The following is a 26,359-nucleotide window of genomic DNA, read 5'->3' on the forward strand; positions in this document are numbered from 1 at the left end:
AAAAAAAAAACCACACCTCAGTCCCAACTTCTGTCAGCATTCCTGGACCAATGCCAAGGTTATGGCGTATGTCAGAAAGCAGACCTGAAGTTATTTTCATACTAAAAAAAGAAAATAATAAGTTTGTGTCAAATGCACTGAATGCAAGCTATTTTTTTCCCGTGATACTACCCGTCTACAACATTGTCACATCACCATGTCATTTTGATACATGAGAAGCAGAAAAAGTTTAAATGAAGTGTTCGGTTTCTCACAGATGAGACAATTATTTTCTTGGAGGGGAATTACTTCAGGGAAGATGCTAGGATGTTACTTTTCAATTCTGCAATTCCCCACCTGCTCCTTCCTCTCTGCCTCATCTGAGGAGGGTGTGGGGAAAGGAAAAGAAGTAGTAGAACAGTACAGTGGGGTGCTGCAGGTGGGGACAATGATAGATAAATACATATATGTGAAATACAGTAGGTAAGAAAAACATTAAAATTTAAAAAATGCATTAATGAAAATAAGTAGAGGGAAGCAAAAAATGAGCAGCTAAATTCATCTGACATGCTAATTAACTTGTGAGTTATGGTCACCAAGGAAACCACAGTTCTCCCAACTTTTGTTCTTTTGATACATTTGTTTTTGCACTGAATATTCTTCATTTTTAGTATCTCTGGAAACTGCAAGCACTTAGAAAGCATCGAGGAGTCTTCTTTGGGAATGCTGTACACGGACACACAACAGATGGCAGACCCTCGTTTTCCACTCTTTTAACGTCGCGTGGTCTAACGGCACAAAGATGATTTAAAAATTAGCACTTTGTTATCGTTCATTCTAACATTCATCACATACTTCTAGCCACTGTGATTTGCTCTCAAAACTCACCCTAGGTCAGAACCCAAGCCTCTGACAGAGCAGCACATGCTTCTACAGTTACCCTACAGACCAATGAGCAACACAAAACTTCCATCACGTGGACATCCTGCAAACCACTCGAGTTTGTTCAGACCAAGCCTGGAAACAGGACATGTGTGCGTGACTGCATTACACCTTACAGAAAGGCTATTCTGTTGACCTCAGCTCTTGTCCACAAAACACTACTGATAACTCTTTGTGACTAATACTGTTGCTTTGAGTTTTGCTTTTAATTTTGGCCTGCCTTGTATTGAAATAATTCTTAGGTATTTGTGCTCTTGTACTCAGCAAAAGAGTTATTGCCCTAAATCTTGGAGGAGATACAATCTTTAGAGTTATTTTATGCTGAGAAATGCATTGAATGGACAGACAGAGCAACTGCTATGCTCCTTGGATGATTTACAAAATAATCTGTGGAAATGCAGAAAGTATGTTACAGCTTGAATCAACACAAGTTGACAGATGGAGAGAGGGTGGGTGGATGTGCAATGGTGTCTTCTTCAGGCTTCTCCAAAAGCAGCCTAAGGAAGGCCCAGCTCAAGGAGATGAGGCAGCAGATAAGGAATGCTTGAGTGGAATGAAGTTAAGCTAAATGCAAGGCTGTGAAATACATACTTCTCAGCTGGAAACACAAACCAGAGAACTGATTTGAGTGCAAGGAAAAAAAAAATAGGTAAAATTCTGAAAATTTCTTGAGAATTACACATGGTACCATTGCATGAACTAATATTTGCTACAATTAACAGTTTTCAATTATCTCATTTAAATAAATTGTTCCAACAGTATCTTAGGACTCTACTAATAATTAATGACGTACTTCACATGTTTTCATGTCCTACTTTGAAGGATTTTTAAGATTTATTCCTATCATTCTTTTGTAGAGACATTCTGCAGCCAAGGCTACAGTATGAAGATCATCATAACTTTAACCTCAAATCTGAATTACAGACTTTGTACATTTTAATTTAAAAATAAAAATAAACTTCTTTCCAAGAAGCAAGGTAAAAATTAACTGCTTTTCATCAGCATGACTGCGTATTGTTCACTGATGCAACTGCCAGCTACAATCATAAAATGTATGACTTTAAAAGCATGTGTTACACGTGTAGTTTCTTTATATTAGCTGACATTAAGGACAGATCCCAAGTTGAGGAAGTAAATCTAGCTTTAAAGAGTTGCATTTCTGCACCTGAAGTGGTTTTGATTCTTGCCACTATGATGTTAGATAACTTCTAATCTTGCCATCAATTACAAAAATATTGTTATGACAACCTTGATTTTATGAAATTGGGTTATCTTCCAGCCTGTGGACATATTCCTATTGCATTCTGGGTTAATCTACATGTATAGCTCACTTCTGTCAGAATGACAAAAGACAATTGATTTTGTTTCATGGTGTATTCTTATCAAGGCTCTCCTACGCTCTTAGCCAGTCTTTGACGGATAGGGTGTTAGAGGAAAGGTCCATTAATTGATTTGTAAATAATTACAGCTGAGTCTTCATTTTTGACTAGCTATCAATAAAGGCCTATCTTTTTTTCACTGGTGAATGCTTTCAGTTCAGCTTCAGTGTCTAACTTTGAACCACAAAATTCATTAAAATCACTACACACTTTTAAAATAGCACCCACTGGTGATGGCAGAGGTAAGAGTGTGTCAGCGTTTCTCTTAAACCACTTATGAAGATGGATTAGAGAGAAGCAAAATAAATATATAAATAAATAACAGGCCTAATAACAGGCCTGGAAAAAACCCAAAGGCAAATCAATTCCTTCTTGAAGTGGGATTTAATTTTCAGAGCTTGTGAAAATTCATCCAGTGCACAGAAAAAAAGATCACAAGCAATACTTGTTACACGGTTCCTAAACATGCAAAGCCTATGGGCTCATTAGGTGCTACATGCACATGGTATTCTATCAGCCCTTGTTCCCAGAACTTTTTGAACCTGTTCTCTGAACAGAGACACATGCATCTCAAAGACAGCGCATTCCTAGAGATTTTGTTAAAATATACAACGGAATAGATCCAAGAGAGGGCTATTTAGTGCCTTGATGGAGCAAAAGGCTGCAGAATGAGCTCACATACATCAGACAGTCAAGGAGACTGAAAGGTAGACATACACATAAACATGCCATTTGGACTATCACAACTGAGGGAAAAAAAAGTTGACAGAAGTCATTAGCATCTGTTTTTGGAAACCCAGGTTTTAATGGTTCTAGATTTCAGTTTCCCAGCTTTTCTTTCAGTATCTTGTCAGAAGGACAAAACCCAACACTCAGAAGAAAGTGAAAGTCTGAAAAGTAACTATAATACCCAGGCAACCATTTCATAGGCTGTTAATACAGTGAAGCTGTAATGCAAATATATTGTACTTGTCACACGCTCAAGAGTGCAAATGCCATTAAATCAAGCCACTGTGTTGTACTCTGAAAATGTATTTTAAGTACCCAGTATAAAGTAAGGCAAGTTATATTTAATTCCTTGTAAATTATGCCAACAAATGAGATACAGAGCTGTATCAGAGGCCTGCCTGGTCAGCATAAAAACAGTTGACCAGAAATCCTTCTTTATGGCTGCTTTCCAGTGATTGCCACTAGCTTCTCATTAACTAGCACATAAGATTTCCACCCAACAGAAGAGACAGGAACTCCTACAAGAACTATGCCAGTTTATAACCCAGGTGCTGCTTCTATGTGATAAATATCTGCCCCATATGTCAATTCATCCATTATACCTGACAAATACCTATAAGTCTTTCAATTCTACCTGCCTTCACTACCAAATTTCAGAAAGAGATTAAGCTGTAATGCACCTAACTGAAAAGATGCACGTCAGCACACGCATAGTTGATCCATGCCCAGAACACAGAAGTGGCAAAAGTTTGTAGGTTTGCAGTCTCTTTCTTACAATATTTCCATTAAATGTCCCGCTAGCATACACTGAGCATCCACAAGTTTAGTCATTTAGCTACTGCTCTACTGCTCACAGAGTCATATGAGTCGTAAGGGATATTCACAGCTCCTTTTACTTTATCTTTCAAATAGAAATTTGTTAAGAAGACAAATAAAAATCCCTGTCATACTCAAAGCAGAAAGAGTTTACATTATTCATCACTGGGGGCAGTCAAAGCATAGAAAGGAGAGAGACCTTCACCAAGTTTCTCCAAAATAGACACATCTCCTCATCCAACCCACAGCTGCTCAGATGCAATGGTACCAATAGAAACTAAGTCCAAATGAGACCACGAAAAAGCCAAGCAAGCAGGAGGGAGCCGGTTCATGGCTTGTCCATGTGGCACAGCCCTCACATGTTTGCCCCATCACTGGGCTGCTTCAGCACAGCAGTATTCATGATCTAAAGGATAGAAAGGCCAGGGGAAGGTGCCTCCTGCAAGGCCACCAAGTGGCAGTGACATGATTACTCACTATCAGCAGTTGGGAACTTGCCTGGGGTTTCTTGGGGAGCACAGTTTTTGAGATCTCTGTTACTGAGCAAATCTAAGGTTTTCTCTTCTTCAGATTGCAAAAATGTGTTTGGTTTTGTTTTTCAATTGAACAGCAGCATCCTGAGGGGAAGAAACATTTATCTTCAGTGCATTGTGCCCTTCCCATGGTAGCCTCTGAGACTGATTCCAGCCAGGCCTCCACTGAAGGTTGGATCTGCTCCATTGAAGCTGGAGAGAAGATTTGGGAAATGGGTCCACGAACTACTTAGCTATATTCAATCTGAAATAAAAACAATCTCTTGATCAGTCCAATCTGTATATTACCTCTACATACAGGGGGTGGCAGGTTTTATGAGGGAAACTTTGTCAGGGAACAGGGAAACATTGCTTCCTGCCCATGAAGAAGGCGAACCTCGTATCTAATGAATATACTGTCCTAGGCTAAATCACAGCATGATTCTTGGATAATGTCAAGAACTTTATGGGAGACCCAGGTGAGCCTTAGACAAGCACACTGCAAGGAAAGAAAAGCTGTCAATTAAATTGTCTCTAACCTAAACATCTGTCTTTAAGACACTAGAGAGACCCTTAAAATCTGGTAATTATTTAATAATATTTCACACTTACTGTTCAACCTGAATCTCAGCTACAGCTTTTGTAAACGTTTGCACTACTTCTGTTCCAGATAGTATATAAAATTATTTATAAACGAAAATGTTCAGCAGGTTTATAGCAGCTGTTCTACTCTGGTCACTCCCTTCAGTGTAACAGAGCTTTCAATCAGCCCCTGCCTCTCCCGAGGCCTTTGAACAGCACCAGAGCATGTGTTCAATATGTTCTTGGGATGTAAGAAGCCAATCAGGGAGGCTTAGTAATCCAACCAAACCTGCAGTACACCTGCAGCACACTGCTGGTTTTTTTTGTTTGTTTTGCTTTGTTTTTTAATTAACAGAAGGTGAGAACAAGCAGTATGATGTTTCAGTTTAAAATCACATTTGTTAAAAAATACAGTTACTACAAAACGATTCCAGTTTGCCATAACTCAGACGTGGAATACAATCTTCCCAGCAGGAGCATACTGCAATTGCAAACATAATACCTCTTGGGATAGAAAAGCTCTTTTTACTGCTGTATCCTAAGTGTTGTAACAAATCAATTATGTCAGAGGGCCTTCTCTGCACCTGACAGATTCCCAATACTCCCTCTGCTTCTTCCTCACTTCTCTCCTTCTTGGTGTTTGCTTTGGCTCTACTTTTCTTGTGCCCCTTCAAAGCCTTCCTGTCCTGTGTCGGCCTTTGGACTACAGAGTACAAAGGATGAGATATTTATTGCTTCACAGTCCATTTAAATGCCAGTTTTGGACAGAGAAACTGAGAGCCACTTAAAGCGCCTCTTATTATTGGCATATCCACAAACAATTTTGGTGTATCTCTTCATCTTTACTGGTAGGAAAGAAGCCATCTCCTGAGAATCCTAGTCATAGCTTAGCAAGATTTCTACAAACCAGGTCTGAGCTCATCTGTTGGCTTCTGCTGATCAGGTCCATCACGCTGCCATGTTTGCCTACTCCACCAAGCACCAGTAGACTTGGCCTAAACATAGCCAGTGTATCACTCACAAGACTATAGCATTCATGGGGGAAAAAGTCACCCCTAGGCAAGCATGAAAGTGAAAAATGGGTTCTAAAAACCCTTCTGCAGCCCATACCTTCAGAGCAACAAAAGAAGCCAAGCAGCCCTTGAGGCTTCTGCATGGTTTTTAATAACCATCGGTCAACCAATGCTGCATTCTTCTCTGGGGCATCCACCTCCTCCCACAAGTCCTACAGTATGCATAGAATATACAAATTTGTTGAAACTTTAAAAAAAAAAAAAACCATAGCACAATTTTTTTTAATGCTATTGTGTAAACACAATTTGTATTGAGCTATAGTATGAACATCAGTTAAGAATTAGTTTAGAGGTCTTATGAGTTTATGAATTGCCAAGAAATATCAGTGTACTGAAAAGAAACAGGATTGCTTTGGGTTTTGACACAACACGGGTTTTTGAGCAAAATCAACAACTGCAGCTATCACTGGTACTGAGACATGATTTTAACTGACAAACAGAGGTAAGAGTCCAGGAAAGGTTTTTTCGAACTACACAAATTAAAGTTGTTTGTCCTCTGCTTACAATGTCAATGTGCTCTGACTTTAGAAAATATATTTTCTAGGCAACATTGCTGCTCTAAAGAGGATTTGAGTCGGAAAGCAAGTAAATTGAGAAATAAGTCAGAAGCTCATTTTCTAGAAAAAATAACATAGGAAAGCACAGTTTATTAAGGATGATTCAGTAACATACAGAATCTCAGTGAAATGCAACTTCTGCAAGCAAAACCAATTTCAGCAGCACACTGCAATGCTGTTGCAGAAGCTGGAGGGCAATGCAAGAAGGTAGCTTGACACTGAGGGATCCCATTCAAGAGTAGCAACTCTTCCGGCTTGTGGAAACAGCCCTGGGGTCTCTAGGAATGTTGCTTTTCTGGTAGCATGCTCATTAGGAGAGGAAGCATAGTTGAGGTTTCCCACACCACATCAATCCCTGGCTGCAGGTTTGGACAACAGGGCCAATTTTCAGCTGGTCAAATTGAAGAAGCCAAAAGTTTCTCTGGTATATGTTAGTAGTTTGACAAGCTGTGTTTAATGGCATTAGGATCCAGAGTAATTAATAAAATAAAAATTTAAAAAGGGAAAGAAAGTCAGAAAGAATAATTATAAAAACAAACATAGTTTTCCAAAGCTCACTGAGCTTTGCAAAGTCTTCTTAGAATGATGGCAAGGGCAACAGAATGTATCACTGTCAAGCACACTGAGATTTTCATCCTACTGCTGCTCAACAGGCATGACTTTAAGTTCCTTTTCTCAGATGCAAACTCTTTATTCACACCCCCATCTGAAAGTTAAATTCATTTCTATTTATTGTGTAATTAAATCACAATACACGAAAGTGTCTAGTATTATATAAAACAAAAAGGTTTAAAAGAAGTCAATCTAGTAAGTGGCCAATGAAGGAATTTGGCTGTTGCTCACAGAGTAAGAACAATTTTGCCATTGTCTACATAGCAAGAAGAGTTAAATCCACATTCATGGGACAGTAGGTTCACAATTTTAGAGCTCAATAGCCACTAATTATAGACCTAGCCTTATGCTAGAAAATGATTCTTGACCACCAGGTTTAATGGTCTGACATTTAAAATAATGTTGAACACAATTGTGCTGTAATGCTTTACCCCTTCATTTTTGCCCAAATTAAGATAAACTAAATACAGCCTTTTGCACAGCACTAATTATGATGAACTAGTATTTTTGAAGGAAGGCAGAAAAAAGGGATAGGGAAAAAATATATATACTGTCAATACCACCACTACCCAAGTCCGTAGGGGTCTTCTGCCTTCTTTTCCTCTACGGGAGTTGCCACAATGGCAATCCTTGTCCTAAGCTTGCAAAGAGTTAACAAATGCAACACTTAGCTATGGCACTTAGCATTAGTAGAACAGAGAGGCTGAACTAAGCTTTGGTTGACCAGCATCTCCACAGCAGTGTTATCTCATATGCCATGCATTAAAGCACTTCTTAGTTCCCTACCAACAATGGGCTTAAAAGGCAGAGCAGGAGATCTGTTCGATCTGTTCCTTGAGTGCAACTTAAGACATGCAGCTGAAGGCAGACAGTTTGTGACCACGGGAGTAGCTCAAGTATCCAGAAAGTCAATACTTGTGTGTTGTTATTCTCGCATACATCACATTTGCTGATCCAACACTTGTTTCCACAGAAACTGGATGAGAGGAGCTGCCAGCAGCCAGAGCTCCTCATGGAGCCTGGCTGCACGGCTCACCACCTTCAACAAGCAAGAAGAGATCTCAACCTTTTCTTTAATTAACAAATAATAATCCACTTCTGCTTTTCCTCAGGGCAGCAGAAGTAGCCATCATTTCAGCTCTGCTGCACGCAATCCAACTGCAGACCTTGGAGATGGACTGTTCAGTGATGTAGAAAAAGGTGGTTGCTCTCACAGCATGGCTTCTCTCTACGGTCTTTGAAAAGTCATGGAAATCAGCAGAGATCCCTTATGTCTGGAGAAATGCAGAAGTGCCATCCAGAGGACCCTACACTGGCTGGAGTGACAGAGCAACAGAAATCTCACCAAATTCAGGATGGATAGATGCACAGCCCTGCACTCTTGCGGCCACACACGCTGGGACAGGTTGGGTGGGCAGCAGTCCTGTGGGAAGACTCTGTGTGTCCTGGTGGGCCATAAGTTGAGCAAAAGACAATAGTGGGCTCTGGAAGCAGAGAAGATCAACAACATTCTGGGCTGGATGAGCCAGAGCACAGAAAAGGGAAGTAATTATCCCCTCTTACTCAGCACCCAAACTTAGCCCACTGTGTGACCCTCCAACCCAAGACAGATATCAAAAAGCAAGTCAGTGGAGGGCTGCCAAGATGGCTGAGAGCTGGAGCACTGTGAGAAGCTGAGGGACCAGTGCTTGTTTGGCCAGAAGGCAGGACAGCTTCAGGGCTGTAACAGCAGTTCCTTGGCCTATAAGATGGCTATAAGTCAAGCTCTTCACAGCAGCTTTTAAAAATTTCACATGTTCAAAATCTGCACAAGATAAAACAAATAGTGACACCAAGCAATCCATCTAGAATCCGGCCCACGTCCAGGAAATCTCAGTATCATCAGGTCACACAAAAAAAATTCTTCTAGAGAATAAATACATGGATGAGCAACCTCTAGAAGATTTTGCCAGCCCTACAGACAACTCTTCATGTAGGCCCAATAAACCATCCCTCTTTCTCTTTCTTACCTCATTCAGCAAATGCATGCTATTAAATACACAAATTTCTATACAGATAAACATAACACCTTAATACCATACTATTTTCTTTGATCTTCCAATGAAAACAGAATTTAAAACTCACATTATTTCAGCTTAGTTTTAAAAAGCTTAGGAACTCATACGGGACTTTGAATCCAAGAATCATTCAGCTGATGACACTAAAAGAGCTGTATTAGACTTGTAATTATTCCCTTATGAGTTCTGCTGTCTGTTTGAGAAAGAAGCGTATTCATTTACATCCTCAATAGAGATTTATTCTGGTGAAAAAATGAAATGGTTGAAGACAGCAAGAACTTAGTTTTGCTGTGTATCTGCTGGAATACAAGAAAAAAAAGTGTCAGTAACAAACAGTGTCTCTGACAGTCAATAGGAGCTGTACTCTCTATTTACATCTAATGGCAGTTTACTTGAGATCCTTAGTATAAATCCTATCTCCACAGTTCCTGCTTGCTAGCCACTGCTTAAAGCTGTAACACTTCATTAACATGCAAATACTTGACAGTTATTGGGTTTAAGTACATATGCATATTTATAAACAACCATTTTATACTACACCACCATTTAAGGAAACTGTTTAAACTGACTAAATCTAAAGACTAACTTCTATCAGTTAAAAATACATTGCCAGCTTATTCTCTCACTTTTTATTTCTGTGTTAACTGTCATAATACTGTTTGTACAGGTACATAAAAAAATCGAAAGCTGGCCAAAGAATTCTTATTTGTTCTTTTGAGACAATCAACCTCTTCTATTGTCTTTTAACCTATTTTTTTTCCATTGAAAAGGCAGAAAGAACACAAAGAATGAACAATGCTTTAGCGTTCAAGACGAGGTAAACTGACGGCAATGGGAAGAAAAAAAACAACAACCATTAAACCAATTTTAAGTAGAAATCTGTAACACATTCTAATATGAAGTCTCCATATTTTCAAAGCAAAGACTTCAGAAATGCCAGGAAGACAGTGTACAAGACTAAAAGTTTCCCAAAACTATATACTTAATTTCTTTGATAACCGCATCCTGCATGCCTCAAGATGGCTTCCATTTATTCTTCAATATCATATCCTAGAAAGCACATACCAAAATAGCATAGGTACTTGTAATTCTTGCAGCATGTTATATCCAAAGCATCTGGAATTCTTAGCAAGGAGTATCAAAGGCCATTAATTTAAATTTCTCCAAAATTGTCATGGAAAATATTCATATAAACAAATATATTTACATATATACTTAAATTTCTTTAAATTCAAAGGACAAAAAGATGCCAAAAGCAAAAGGATTCAAAGAATTATTACTAGTGAATAAATGACGTTTTGTAGAACCTGTTTTAAAAATCTGCTCGAAGGCCTGTAGCAGAGCACATTAATGCAGAAAAGAGTGGGATTGGCTGAATCAAGTTAAAGTGTAGTTAAGATGATTGAACTTAATCGTTCTAGATAAGCAGTCATTTCTGATTCCCACCCTTTCCTTCTTAAGGAAGCCAGAGAAGTTTATATAATTCCTCAACTATAACTTAAGATGCACTAATTTTCAGTTGTGGTAGGTGGGAAGCAATATCACCTACCAATTCATCTAGAAAACAGTGGTTTACTTCAGCTATGCGATTCTGTTCAGCTGAAAACTGATTTATAATTTACACGCATATTCAGCATTCTTCCTGAAAGCCTCAGTAATTTTCAGCAGAGTATTCCACAGGTACCAACTTAACATGAAGTAGCAGCTAGCAAGCCATCAAGTATCAAAGGGACATATGGGGGGCAGCTTGTGCATGTGAACTATACAGCTTGGATTATTTCACTGCAGACAAAACATGGGCATGAACTATATTTGTACTTGTAAAGAAAATAAGGTGCTGTAAGCCATTTTTTCTTCTTCTGTTGAGACATAATAGAAAAATATTCCTGCTGTACAGATTACATTTAAAAGTTTGATGCTTTTTCTGTTTACTGGCACACCGTCTACGAAAACAATTTTAAGAATAACAGTGATGAGGAGAAACTGAAATATCTGAAATGTTAGCACAATATCCTAATGTGTTATATAAATATCACATTAAAATACAGAAGCACATTTACTGCAAGCTTTATTTTGGTCAAATTTGGCTTTATACATAGTTACATGAGAGTCAAGTATGTTCTTGTCTCTCTTTGGACTTTTATAAGACACATCAAAGGAATGAGCAGAAAAGTCCTGGGAGAGAGAATATATGTCATAACAACAACCGTTAGCCCACAAGAAAAGAAATTACCTTACTAGGTCAAAATACAACCATTTGAGAAACTGACACTAAGAATTCATAGCAAGTTTTTAAGTTAAGAAAGCGTGCAATAATAAAAAAAAAAAGAAAAAAAAAGTCAAGTATGAAAAAAGTTCTAGTCTGTGCTCATGAAAAACAAAGTATTTTTCATGCCTGAGCTAAGTTTGCCTGTGAGTATCCCATTCTAAATGTAGGAAATGCTGCAGTAAAAATAAATACTAGAACAATGCACACACCAAAATTTTTTCCAACATACATGACACTGAAGCTCTATTGCACAATAATGCCAGATGTAGTTCACATTACGTACCTTGATAATTCTCAGGCTATATGAAAAAAAGTGAAGATAAGATTGTTTCAGGGAAAAATGTCTACACTGTCTTTCCCTGTACTTAGCCACTCATTTCCTGTCCTCCAACTAAATTAAATGAATGTACATGTGAACACAGCCAGGACTACATTATCTTGTTCTCACTGCCTAAAATTTGCTGCCATTAGAGCAGCAAATCTTGAAGGTAGCATTTTCAAAATTCCCAAAATATTTCAGCTTTTAAGACCCTCTTCAGAACCATGATGTGCTCAGAAGCATTTGTCTCAGTGGGATTAAGTAAAGGAGCTTTCACTGATTGTACAGAATATTGGCTCCTAAGGTCTTTAATCAATTTGTCATTTTTGAAAGGTTTACTTCCAGTCTACAAGATTTTCTTCTAGCTCACCCTCCCATAGAACGAAATCAAAGAGACTATTTTGATTGAACAAAGACAGAAACAAAAAATGGTTCTTGTTTCTTTGTTTTTTTTAAGATAGATCAGTTTATAGTTTCGTAAATAAACAGAGGTCATCTTCATGTTTCTTAGTTATCCTGTGTACCACTTTAGCACAATTTTCAGGCATTATCTCACTGAGAATAAAAAGCTGGCTAACTACACACCATAGTGGAGATGCTATACTGATGATAACTCTTTATTTGGGCAATTTAACTTTGTGATAACTTACTGCTCAGATAAGAAAGAGAACTGATTCTTGAATAGCTCATTCATGATGCTTACATTAAGTTCTGAACAGGTGAAATACTGTGTGTGAGAGATTTACAATCATCATGAGAAATCACAACTTCACATAAATGATGAACATATCAACATGAGATCAGCAGAGTGTTTTGGTGAATATACTACCATGTCACTGAGATTATTACTCAGTTTATTCTGTCATATCTTTACTTGCTGCAGAATAATACATAATACTTGCTGTCATGTCTTCTACTGCTGTAGAATAATTTCAATTTTTTTTCTGCTACTGGACACCCTAAAAAACTTTATATAAGACACATGCAGATGAATTACAGAAGGCAGGTAAGAACAGAGGCATGTCCATAAATCCTTGCATGTGGATGGATAGCTCAGTAGCGAGCACATTCAAGCCAGGTTCAAAGCATAGCCTCATTTCCTTCTATCCCATCCCATCCCAACTGCCATACTCTTACTGGGACAACACAGCTGGCTACTGTCCATTACATGTGGAACATTTTTAACATGCTAACAACATGCTATTTTGAAAAAAGTAAATAAGTCAGGGTGTTAATGCAATTTCTCAGGCTCACACAAAATCAGTACTTAAATAATTGAAGCAGCATATCCAACAGCCAAGCGGGCCAGATATTTTTAGCTACAAAGACTCAATTTCCAGCAAAATTAAATTGTTTAGGCTAAAATTTTCCTTTCATATAAACATGAACTTTAGTTTTCGCAAACAAATGAATTGCAGAGTATGCTGTATTAAATCCTAATGGCTTTTCTCTTGGGAAGTTTTAGATCACACTTGCTTTGGAGCAGGAACTGGCGATGTATCAATGAAAGGTCTGTCGAGTCATCAACACACCCTCTCCTTTAGCCAGAATTTCCCCAGATTTCTTTAGCCAGCAGAAAATAAAAATCTGCACACACCCTGTAAAAATAACTTAAATTTCAATATCTAAACTCTCTAAATCTGCATGGCTTCCCTTGCAGTCACAACTAAAATGCCATTGTTACATCACACAGGATCTCTGCTCCACAGCTGGCCAATTACCACAGAGAACTGCAGGAAAAATAATTATTTTGCCTTCATATCAGGGCTGGAACAGCATTCAGTAACTGAAATTTGCTCATATACCAATAAAGAGAAAACAAAACATCAAATAACTTGTCAATTTAAAGATATTTGAGGGGGAGAGAGGTGGGAAGGGACACAGGTAAATGAGGCAGAGGAACAACAGAGAAAATATTCAAGTCTACAACTAAAATCTGTAACATAATGCATACCTAAAAGGTACCAACTGAGATTATGGGGCCAGCATTGATTCTAGCATCCAATTTTTCAGTGTTTCATTTTACAATTTAATAACATTCTTTTAATATATCCTTTTCATGTCTAATCTATATTATAGCACAATGGGCCAAAGATGATTTTTGAACGAAGTTGGAACTTTTCCAAGCAAAAAGGAAAGGCTTTCTTTAAATTTTGATCCTAGCTGTTTGATGGGATCTAAGCAGGTGAGCAGCTGAACCCAGACAATCTTGCACAAAACCAGAAGTCCTTCTGCAGGGTGCATGGTACAGGTTACAAGAGCTACAGGAACAGGTGCTGAATACAGAGATTCACATTTGGGTTTAACTCTCCTAAATTTTGTCCTTGAAACATCTGAGGATATTTACTTCTGTACTCAAAGAGAATATTAAAATAAGGGAAAGGATTCCCTCCTATAAGGAAGTATTTATTCTCAAAGCATTATTACCTGCATATTGTTTTCTAGCAAAATCAGGAGTGATAAAAAAAGGTTTCTTTAGATAGAGCTACACCTTCACCTAAACTGCGGGTGATTATGAGGTCTAAGACAAGTAGCATAAGAATAGCTTAACAATTTATTTATTTTTTAAAGTCTCTACATGTCTCATGCATCAGACAGGCATGTGCATTATGTACATCCAGCTGGGGATAAGGACCAGAAATTTAAAGAAGCTGTTTGTGATTTCAGATGGGATGTGGCACACAGATGAAAGAGCAAATATTTTTCCCCTTGGTTTAATGCTAGCACTGGATTCCTAAATTAAGCCCAGCAGGAAACAAACATCCACCACAGATTTCAAAAGATATCTCACATCTTTGTATTAAAACGTGTTATTTTAAAAATCCCAAATGCTGCATGTCTGAATTTTATTAAGTCCAGAGCCAACATAAGAAGTGCTATTTGATTTATTCCAAAAGAATGCAGAAAAGTGGACAATGGGATGTAAATTGCAGGAAGCTAAAGTAAAATTGAAGAGAAGGAGATAATGTGCTTGATGTTATTATCTGTAAGAACACTGAGGCAGCAAGGCTTTGAAAAATTACTCTGATGACCTTGAGAGCTTGCTGAGACTGAAGAACAACCAAGTTAGCATATTTCCAGCAGGGGTAGAAGGAGGACAGTCTGGATTTTATTTTTCCAAATGGACTGGAGATGATTCTGATATCTTTCTACACCAAATAGCTACTTCCTGTGCTCCCGTGAGGAACAAAATTAGTCAGACATGGTTGTGCACATTCCTCACACATTTCATATGTGATTCTTAGCAGAAAGAAAATTCTAAATTCATATAAAAATTCATTAAAAATGTCCCATCCCGAAAATATTTGTTTCTTCATACACTCTGCTTCTATTTTGGAGGCTGCAGATAGTTTTTTCTTCTCTCCCACTGACTCTGATGATGTTTTAGTACTAAAACACGAGTAGACAGTTCCCATGAGATGAAAGACTTCACTGCAAAGGACGCTTACTTAGAAGATTAAAACAAAAACAAAAAACTCTTGGAGTATGAGATGCAGCAATTAATTTATTGAAAGAAACACTCTCTTCAAGGGCTTTCGACTTCAATATTGTAAATAATTCTCTGCTTTTATCAGCAATGAGGATGGAAATAAAATCTGGGGGTTTTCACTCATCAGCTGATGAAAATTGTAACAGTGTAATTCCAAACAGTCTAGCACTATAATTACAGACCAAAAAAAAAAATAGCTCCAAGTTCTTCTGTAAATAGTATCAGTAGTAAAACTGAAGTTTCCTTCCATTTTTATGGCTGGTTATAATTCCTGGCCACCTTAACATTCCCATGTCTCCCCAGTGATCTTGTTTCAAAGAGGCTGGGCACAGGCACAGCCCCTGCTCTGGCAAGCCCTGAGCTGTCAAGCTCCCAGATCAAACAGAAGAGAGGCCTGGTAAACTCATGTGACCCTCAGAAAGGACTGATTTATCTTCTTCCTTAAGACAGCCACTTATTTTATCACAGTTTTAGGGCTTCCACTTACAGCTGTGCCCAACTCTCCAGTCACTAGCCAAGACCATTAAATATTAGAATGAAGAGATGAAGAGCAGGAGGATAGCAAGCAAAAGTCTTGTTCTCATTGGAAAGCAGGCTACAGACACATCTCAGAAGTGCTATTGACAGCAGGCAGAATTTTGCAAGTGTGGGTGAACTTTCTTACGCTCTTGGATCAGCAGAGTGGAAAAGAGACATTTGCTTTCTGTTCCTGATATTACTGTTGCATGTAGTACAAGCCAAAATGATTTATATTTCCATTCATACATGCCTAAGACAAGTACATAGTAGCTTACAGGCACCTTCCACATTGTGATCAAGATTATTTCATTAGTTATAATACACTTTGAGATCCCTGGGTAAAACTGCAAAGAACTCCAAGTCCGCAGTTTATAACTCAGGTCTTTACTTGCATCAGAAGAGAAAGGTGCATGCACTGCTTCAGGCCTTCTGCCTCTAAGTTTCAGATATCATCAAAGAATTGCAGAATCACACAATCATTAAAGTTGGAACAGATCACACAGATCATCTAGATCAACCATCAACCTATCACCTGTTCCCACTAAACCACATCTCTCATTACCACATCTATCCTTTTCTTGAAAACCTTCACACATGGTGACTCCACCACCTCCTTGGGCAGCCTGTTCCAATACTTCACCACTCTTTTGAGAAGTTTTTCCTACTATCCAACTTGAACCTCCCCTGGCTCAACCTGTGGACATTACCTCTTGTCCTATCAGTAGGTACTGGGAAATAGGCCAACATCTACCTCGCTGCAACTTCCTTTCAGGTAGCTCTAGAGAGCAACGAGGTCTCCCAAGCCTCCTCTTCCCTAGACTAAATAATCCCAGTCTTCTCAGACACTTCGTAAGACTTGTGTTTCAGACCTGTATCAGCTTTGTTGCCCTTCTTTGGACATACTCCAGGGCCTCGGTGTCCTTCTTGTAATGAGGGGCCCAAAACAGAATACTGTACTTGAGGTGCAGCCTCACCAAGGATGAGTAGAGAGGGACGATCACCTCCCTAGTGCTGCTGACTACACTATTCTGATAGAAGCCAGGATGCCATTGGCCTCCTCGGCCACCTGGGCACACTGCTGGCTCATATTCAGCTGTCTGTCAACTAACATCCTTTTCATCCTTTAACATCCTGTAGCCATGCATGGACTTGTTGAGATCAAAATGTAGGACTCAGCATTTGATCTGTTAAAGCTCATACTACTGGCACCATAAGTTGTTTCAAATACCCTCACACTTTTTGCTCCAATTTTGAACTCCACACTTGGCTGTGAGATTGATGAAGTACTGGACTCACTGTGAACTGGCTTGAACAAAAAGTTCAAAGGGTCATAGTGAGTAGGGACTACATCTGGCTAGTTGTCAGCCATCATTGGTATTCCCCAAGGGTTTTGGGAGTGCTGGTCAAAAGCAGGCTCAGCAAGAGTCAGTAGCATGTCCCGGCAGCCAAGGGGAATACCCCATTTTGGGTTACCATTAAGCACAGCACAACCTGCCAGTCAGAAGAGGTGATTCTCCCATGGTATTTAGCTGTGGTGAGACACCGCCTTGAATTTTTTATGAAGTTCAAGGTTCCACAATATAAAAAGGGTACTAAAGTCCTTGAAAGAGTCCAGAGGTGGAACCAAAGCTAATAGCAGGGCTGGAGGAAACCAAAGCTGTCCACTTTGGAGAAGAGGAGGCCCAGAGGTTACCTCGTTGCTCTCTATAGCTCCCTGAGGAGGGGGAGCGGAGAGAGATGCCAGGCTCTGCTCCTGGTCACCAACAGCAGGATGAGAACACAGCATAATGCTGTGCCAGGGAAAGGTTAGACTGGGCACTGGAAAACATTTCTGTGCCATGAAGGTGGTCAGAAACTGGAACAAGATTCTTAGTGAGGTGGTCGATGTCCCATGCTTGTTTTTAAAAGGCATACGGATAACACTTCTAATGATACTGCTTTAACCTTCTATGAGCCCCAAAGCAGTCCAGCAGTTCACCTTAAGGATCTCTGTAGGCCCCTCACAACTCAGCTATTTATTCTATTCTAACTCTGTTTTCAAATTACTTAAGGTCCTAAGAAAACACTGAAAGAGGAAGAAGTAAATATCAGCATCTAACAACCATCTCTAATAATCTGTAACAATTTGGTGCACCTTTTGGAAAAATGTATCCATCATTTTTAAGTTTATACTGATGCAGAATAGAACAGATTACCTACTCTGATGTAGAAAATAACAGAAGTGTAAGTACTGATCTTTGCCAGCTTTGGAATCCGGGAAGGAAATTCTCCTTCTTCCAAAATATTTCCCTGCTTCCTTTTGTACTTAAGGCTCCTATTTCTGCACAGTTCTAAAACGCAGATGTGTCCTTTTGTACTGGATCCGTTACTTCCTTCCAATCACTTCACTGTCCTAGCAGAGCTTTTCACTGAAATTTGCTTTCATATTCTTAAGTACCAGTGTTTTTTCATATTGTTCCAGAAGTCTCAAACAGATTTGTTTGCTTTAAAAACAAAACCAAACCACGTTTGAAAACAATAATATGCCATAGCTGCTATTTATCATGCTTATAGCATTATCAAATCAACAGGAGCTGTGCTTACCTCTAGGATATAACTGATCAGTGATCTTGCACAGAAATTATTAAGTCAAAGAAGAAAAGAACATTGAGAGTGCTAGAGCACAAATGTCCAAGAACACTCTGCTCTTGTGAGTTTCATGAAGTCTTGTACAATAGTGATTCAAAATTCAGGAACTGCATACAAAACTAAAACATTGTTAAGGTATATCTCCATTATCTACATGAGTAGATCATTCCAAATTGTTTTAAATATGCATGCAGCTTCCATTGATATTATCTAAGTAGAAAAGATATTTTTAAATATGCAATGAATATAGTTAAAAATTTCACTAGGAATGTCAATAAATTAATTAGGGGGTAGCAATCTCAAGAAAAATCTATAAAACAGCCTGCACCTGAATGTGACAGTAACAATTGGCCCAAATATATTTTTATGTGATCACACTCCAGTACTTCTGAAATTCTAGACCTTAAGATGCTTTTTCCCAATTTTGGAATATTAATTAAATGCCTTCACACTGGTCATGATCTCTCAATGAAGGGCTTTGTGAAAGTGCCCTGTGAATATCAAGTGACAACCTGATCAAATTTTGGACTCATCACCACCATACTGACTGACCACATCTTGCTAAATACATGCATTCAAAATCTGGAAACAGAATTTTATCATAAATAAACAGAAAACTGGTCTGACACAATTTTGCTAAATTAGAACAACAGCTCTTTTCCTCTCTTTTATTTAAAAAAAAAACACAAAACTCATCTTTAGTGACTGCAATTCCTTGTTTCATTCTCCTACTGATTTCAAGCATCATTTTCAGAGAAAGAAATGAAGCCCTCAACTTTAAAATATAAATTGCCACTTTGCAAAGACTACTTCAGTTAAATGGACTTGAAAATGGCAGATGTAGATCATGACTGTTTTCAGGGAAATGCTGGTTTATCTTTAATGCTGCACTGTCAGTAAGTAGCCTTACTGTAACTGGACACAATAAAATGCAAGAACATTGCTATAATTACTTCAGTGTATTCAGTGTTTTAAATTGATCAAATTATGTGAATTGATTTTTAAAAATTCACCTGAAGAAGTAGGGAAGGAATGTATAAGAAAAAATAAACATCACTTTCATCTTCATAGTGGAATTGATTATATGTTATAGATGGCTTATGCTCTAGGACTATAAAAAATTACAGGTGACTTTTGTTATTAGAGAAGCTATCAGTCAGTCTGGATTATTGACATATTTTTGTGTAGTGGAGCTTCAAATATCTCTGTTTTCTTTTTTCAGCCTCAAAATCAGAACATTCAGAGTTATCTGAAGGAAGGTCACAAGGTTGAAGACAGGAGCAAGCTATTCCTGTACCTGTGATTCTATCACAAAGGATTTCTTGCCATCCAGCTGGCACTCAGCAGAAAAGTTTAACTCTCCTCTTCTATTAGTTTTTCTTAAGAGCAATTATTATCAAGAGATAAAATTCAATCTAAAAATTATATTCAGAAACTGTTCTGCAATGATCAGAGATTATTTTATACTCTTCTTTTGATGATTAAGCACAATTAGCAAAAGGATTCATGGCAAGACAGGAAATTCTGAGAACAGAAGTGAAGGTCTATCGGGAGACCTGCAGACTAAATTAAAGCAATTTAAAAAGAGTGACACACTTCATCTTCAATCCAAGTACATATCATAACTAATACCAAAGGTGGCTTAGATAAAGAAAGAAAAAACAACCTATCAGCATTATCATTTCCAGTCGTACAATACTTCATCCTTAAGACATGACTATGGTCTTTCCAAAGGATTCCCATCTTCTTCAATACTCTGAATGGACAGTGATAATCGAACAAGGAATTATTAATTATTTGGCCTTACTTTTATGATTCAGTATGAAAGTCTTGTTTACTGCATACTATTCAGAGCCTGATGTGAACAATGAATTATTCATTTGCTTATGGGTTTCCTTACAGCGCTCATCACAACAGTACCAGAAGGCATTGCAAATATTATATGATTCATTTTCACATCATCTTTATGAGATGAAGTCAAAGATATCATTGTATACCTGTTATGTTACAGAAGGGGACCATGACACAGAGATAGTAAAGCTTCTCATAAATCCAAATATGCAAACAGAGATTTGTCAGGCCAAGTTTCTTCAAAATACTTACATTTCTCACGCCAGTCAAGATAGCTTCAGTAGCAGACATAGATCATAACCCAGGTCACAAAGCAAGCCCCTGAAAAAGGAGGAATAGAATCAGGATCCCCTAAAAGCATTCTGTTTTTAAATTACACTGCACATACTATGTGATGAGACAAAGATGATTAAGGAAAGTGAACAAGCAGTTACATTGCACCACTATAAAAGAAGGTAAACAGCAAAAACCCAAATACAGCCAAAGAGACACTTAAGCACAATAAGGATTCATGCCACTCTGTTTTCAGAGAATTCCACTTTTGCAATCTTCACCACCAGAACATAGCTAAGATTGCTTAGTTTCTGTTTATCTCATCTTTCCCCGCTAGATGAGCTGCTGTGCAAAAAGAAGAGGGAGCACCATGACGTGCTCATTTCAGACATCGATCAAAGTGGGAAGAATCTCAGAAGCTCCAAAGGGAAAAAGTAAAATGACAATAAATGGCAGAATGGATAAATGCTGCAGAGCACTGCCCAGAGAGGTTGTGGATGGCCCCTCCCTGGAAGCACTGAATGCCAGGCTGGATGGGGCTTTGAGCAACCTGGTCTAGAGGGAGGTGTCCCTGCCTATAGCAGAGGGTTGGAACTAGGTGATCTTAAATGTTCCTTCCAACCCAGAAGCAAGCTGAGAGAATACACTATCAAAGACTAAAAAGACTTGGAACTGGGTAATTTTAAGCAATAGAGACCACCTTTAATCTTTCCCAATTTTTAATTCTTTCCCAAATTCCCAATCTTTCACCTAAATAAATCTCAAATAATTACAAATAAATCGAAATGTCTGCATCATGAAACTACAGGTTTACACAGTTTCTATTATGACAATTCTTCCGGAATTTGACCCTTTCCCAGTGTCTAAAAACCGACAAAACTGTGCATGCAGGCTGTCTGGCATCTAACTCAGTCTACTGATAAAAAATGACTGTCTTAAGACAGGATTTAGCTTTCTTGACTACAAGCAAAAACAGTTCCAAACTGTGTTAAACTTTCCTAAGGAGCGGTCATGAAGGCAGTACTGCCTTGGTGGAAAAAGTCCTTTCAGAATTACTCTACTGTGAAACCAGAAGGCTTTCTGCTTCAGTTCCAGTATTCACAGTATTTCCATGAGAAACACAGATTAATATAGCTTTACCATATGCAGGTCAGCACATACGTTATGTTCAGCAGCTATAACCAAACAGGCTGCTCCTTATAGCCAAACACTGATCTATTTTTTTGGAAGTGACCCAGAATATGTTCCCAGTTCTGCAAGAGGACTCTTAAAGGCCATGAACATGTTATTGTAAGATCCATTTTGCAACACCATCAAAATTCTGACTCTGTCGCTGCAACCCATTTCTAATTGATAGAGCAAGAAAATACAGGTCGGTCCCACATTGACTTATGCAGTATTTTATTCCTTAGCACCGCTTTTTCCTCATTGCTTTCCAGAAAGTCTGGAAAGCCTCCTCCAAATTCAGTAATCCTCCCGTATTCCTTGCAAATCCAGATGCTCTTTTCATCTTCACAGGGCTCCCCGCATTCATTGACCTGACAAATAGAATTCATCAGTAACAACAGCAGCGTGTCTTCCTTCCTCATCATTTTCCCCAACCACAAGGTGCAACTGCACCAGACAACAGACTAGTTATGTGCCTTCCTTCTCAATTCCTTACCACGTCTTCTGCCTACACACAGGAGAAAAACATCTCCTGCCAGACCTTGATTTGGGTCACGCCGTCCATACATCTGCTGGTAGTCGGCTATGAGACATACACTCCAGACGGTCTCAAGAGCCTTCCTCAAACGGTCACAAAAATAGTCTCCTGACTTTTATTTGTTATAATTTGCTTGACTTGGATGCTCCATTTTCTAACAGCCACTGGATTTAAAAAAGCTGGGTTTGAAGGGCTGCCTGCTGATGCCAAAGCTGCGTGAAGGGAAAACACCTTTATAATCTTGAGCTCATGTATGAATCTCCACAGTTCTTATCACTCACAGTAGCTATATTTTCACATGTAATTTTCTCCCGTTTCTATGTTACACTAAGCCAAAAAATACTTTGGTTTTACTAGATTAGGAATAAATAAATAAATAAATAAAGTATTTGGCTGGGGAAACAAACTTATCTCAAAAATTCAGGTCAGCCTCTCTTGAACAGAACACACCAACCAATCTGAGCCCCTTGCATGCTTTAGCCTTGTTAGCAGACCTAGGGAATATTTCAAACACTACTGGCTTTCTACATTTGTCTCAGGAGCAGAGTAAAAATGCCATGCGCTGTCAGTAAAGAAGGAAGAAACCCAAACCTAAGGATCTCTCCCCCCAGCTCCAGAAGGACAGTGTGGAAACTGCAGCAGCAAAACTAAGTCACAGGCTTTATGAGAAGACTTAAAATCCCCTCGACAAAGCCTACACTTAGCCTGAGAGAGAAGATGAAGGTGAAGCAGTTTCACCTTCAGTGGGCAAGCTGAGAACCAGGGGCACCAGGAGGTATTTTTAATCGATGGCACAGTCAAAAAACACACTAGCAAATACCCATATCTATGTATGAAACACCAACTAGTTTAGTACAATCAGAGACAAACTTGGCAGCATTTGATAGCTATAACTCAACATTATCTTTCATAATTATGCTAAAAATCTTCATTTACCATCACTTTGTGTTGACCTGCGTCAGATAAAAGAAGACTGCTAAAATTCAAATAACTGGTGTGTTGTGAAAATTTACTATTTTGTAAACATTGAATACAACTTAATTGTTCTGCTGTGCACTAGCATTCAGCATTTAAAAATCATTTCTTAGCATACTCTTATATTGACAGCAGCATTCGCCCCATTAAAAATATACATACATATTCCTTTCAATATAAGTTATATAGATCTGATTTTTAGACTGTGATTTATTACATTATATTACCATTTATTTAATGCAATTTAACATGTTTTTGGGGAGACAGACAGCAAAACTGGTAAAAAATAAAGGATCTTTTTTTTGCATCTACTTCAATTTTAAAGGCTTATTTGGAAAGAAAAAAAAAGTGAGGGTATTTTCTACTTTTACATTTTGATTTATCCTTAAGAAAACAATTTTGTCACTGGGCTATTAAATGAAATGTTATAGGCAGTTAAAAAGATTGTATTTCAAGATTTTTAATAAACTATTTTAAAAACTCTTAATATTCTATAACTACATGTCTTTATTTGTTGCTAATTTTGAATACAATAGATCTGAAATTGAATTTTACAATGGAGTGTAAGCTTAGGCCCCATGGCTGTCAGGTTTGGAGAGCTGAGGAAACTTCACTATTCCCCTTCTAGCTGCTAGCAGATCACTGATGGCTCCCTCAGGGTGGATTCAGAAGCACCATCAACACGCTACAAAAACGGCTGCAAAATTTGCTACCCTCTTTTGCAGCCTATTTTCCTCAGGCCAAACTGTAGAACTTACACATGGAAGAAGGGCAAAAGAGAATTAAAAGGGAGTCTTCTAGAAGTCTGCCTTGCACAAAAAGTAAAATTCTAGTACAATGAGTTGTCGTTTTCACACAGTACAGAAAAACACCTCCCTGTCCCATCCAAACTGCAAACCCCCTGCAAATAAGAACAATTTTGTTACTGTGAATGTGCACGAGTGTTGCTAAGCTACTAACATTCAAACTTGATCAACATAACAGGAGTAAGGTTGGTCTGAAAATCATGGTCATTTTTTGTGTGTTTGTTTTTTGTTGTTGTTGTTGTTTTTTTTAAGACATGTATGTATTTTATAATATTTTTAAATCTTTTGTTTCCTGAAGCTTCAGTATGAAATTGTATTCTACTATAAATCTTTTTCTAAAACTTAAAGTGTTCGAAATTAACTTTCCTTTCAATAAAACAAGGTTCTAAGGAATTCTTCTCCAGAAATAAATATCACAGGTACCACCTGATCTCTAGAGACTCTGGTCCCAGACTGAAGCTGTATGGAGTGCTTCTGAACAACATTCCTTATGTTTCGTTTTATTTTTTAAAGTGACTGATTAGAAAGAAGCTGGAAATGTGCCAGGTACTCTATTCAAAACACCTTGAAACAAACTGTATTGCTATCTATATTTGGAAACCATAAAATAAGATGCAAAAGTGAAACCATATACTTACAAAATATACGTTCGGGCCTCATTGTTTTCAAAGGAAAAAAAACACAGATAAACTATAGGATAGCATATGGTTTGGACATGAATGTGGTTTGCATCTGTTACTGGTGAATTACTTCAAACTTTACCCAGAGTGGAGTTTCAGAGACACAGAGATGTGGGTTACATAAATGAGCCATGTTTTACAGCTCTGACCATGGCCACAGAGCTAAAAATCATGAAACCTAACCCACAGGTCTTTCAGCCTTGCAGCAGTGCTTTTCTGGGCTGCTCAGCACTTGAGGCAGGAACACAGTCACTGAAGGAGATGGGTCTTTCCCTGCTTCTCATCAGCTTGCTGTTATCCCAAATTCAATCCCCTACATTCACTAGGTCCCACTCCTCTTATTAAGAATGCCCAGCTGATGGCACAGACTTGCTAAGCTCATTGATGTAACAGAAGCCAGGCTCACTCAGGCCTTTCTGAATGAACCTTTTACGCCCATCAGTCACAATGAATTTCATGCATACATCTTTCAAAACTAGCAACAATTCTTTGTGAAGTATTCTGCCCATTTTTCTAATATCAATGTAAAAAAAGGAAGGAAGGAAGGAAGGAAGGAAGGAAGGAAGGAAGGAAGGAAGGAAGGAAGGAAGGAAGGAAGGAAGGAAGGAATCCATCTATTAAAACATCATGAAGTTGAAAACAATAAAACCGTATCAGAGCAGACTTCCAGAATGTCATGCCCTAACTTTGCTTATTTCCCTTCATTTTAGCTAAGGAGTTACAAGTTGCACTAATGAACACTCAGTAAAGGGCAAGTTTGCTACCTAGTTCCACTATTAACTTGTCTTAAGGATTGTTACAAGGCTGTAACTTCACATCTCCACAGCTTAATCTTCCATTTTCAGCATAAATAGAAGAATAACTACAAAATAACTGCAAAACAGAATCAAAATCATTATGATTATCTGTAAGAAGACAATACCTTGAATCTAATTCACATATTCCTACTTCTGTTTTAAAAAGAAAATCAGGTTATTAAAGATAGTTCAAAGTAACAGCCAGCTATTTCTCAAATGATCACAGGGTTCTTCAGAGATGATAAGTTTGAAACCTACTATGTAATCCTAAGTAAATTTTCTATCAGCTATGCAGGTAAAACCATTTGTATTCATCACAGCAGGAAAAGCAAACAAAGAAACAAACAAAAAAACAGATGGGAAAACACACAAGTTCCCAATATTACATCAGCATTCTGGAAAACTGACTAAAATGTACTACATTTCATTGATCTCCTTTTGATATCTCCTATATGACATCTACCTTCCTTTCAAAAGTGTACTAGGGACTAACTGTGGATGCTTTCAACAACAACAAAAAGCGAATCATTGAAGAAATTATTCCCAGGTTTTTTTCATAGCTTCATAATGTGCAATTTTTGGAAAGACATTTAAACTCTGTTACCTGTTTTATTTGTTCTTGGTTTCTTTATCTTCCTGGCTTTTAAAAGAAAATTACTCACTTTTAGATTAGCATTTCTTATTGAAATCTACATTCTCTCTTGTTCAGAGGGAAGTTACTTTCATCCTACAATTTTCCCTCATGAGCTCCCCCAGCTGAGTTATGAACAGTAGGTAATTTAAATAAGTCATAAATGAGACCAGAAAAA

The 26,359-nt window shown here is 38.1% G+C and overlaps 1 long non-coding RNA gene across 2 annotated transcripts in view; it reads right to left on the reverse strand.

Moving 5' to 3' along the window:
• Positions 1-26,359, reverse strand: part of LOC116216417 — a 182,793-nt gene that overhangs the window by 70,852 nt on the left and 85,582 nt on the right. For both annotated transcript variants that reach the window (XR_004159102.1, XR_004159103.1), the window contains exon 3: positions 20,567-20,635. This is a non-coding gene — a long non-coding RNA (uncharacterized LOC116216417). The remainder of the gene's footprint in view (positions 1-20,566; positions 20,636-26,359) is intronic.

Source organism: Meleagris gallopavo, chromosome 3 (genome assembly GCF_000146605.3).
Source record: "Meleagris gallopavo isolate NT-WF06-2002-E0010 breed Aviagen turkey brand Nicholas breeding stock chromosome 3, Turkey_5.1, whole genome shotgun sequence".
In the NCBI taxonomy this organism is placed as follows: domain Eukaryota; kingdom Metazoa; phylum Chordata; class Aves; order Galliformes; family Phasianidae; genus Meleagris; species Meleagris gallopavo.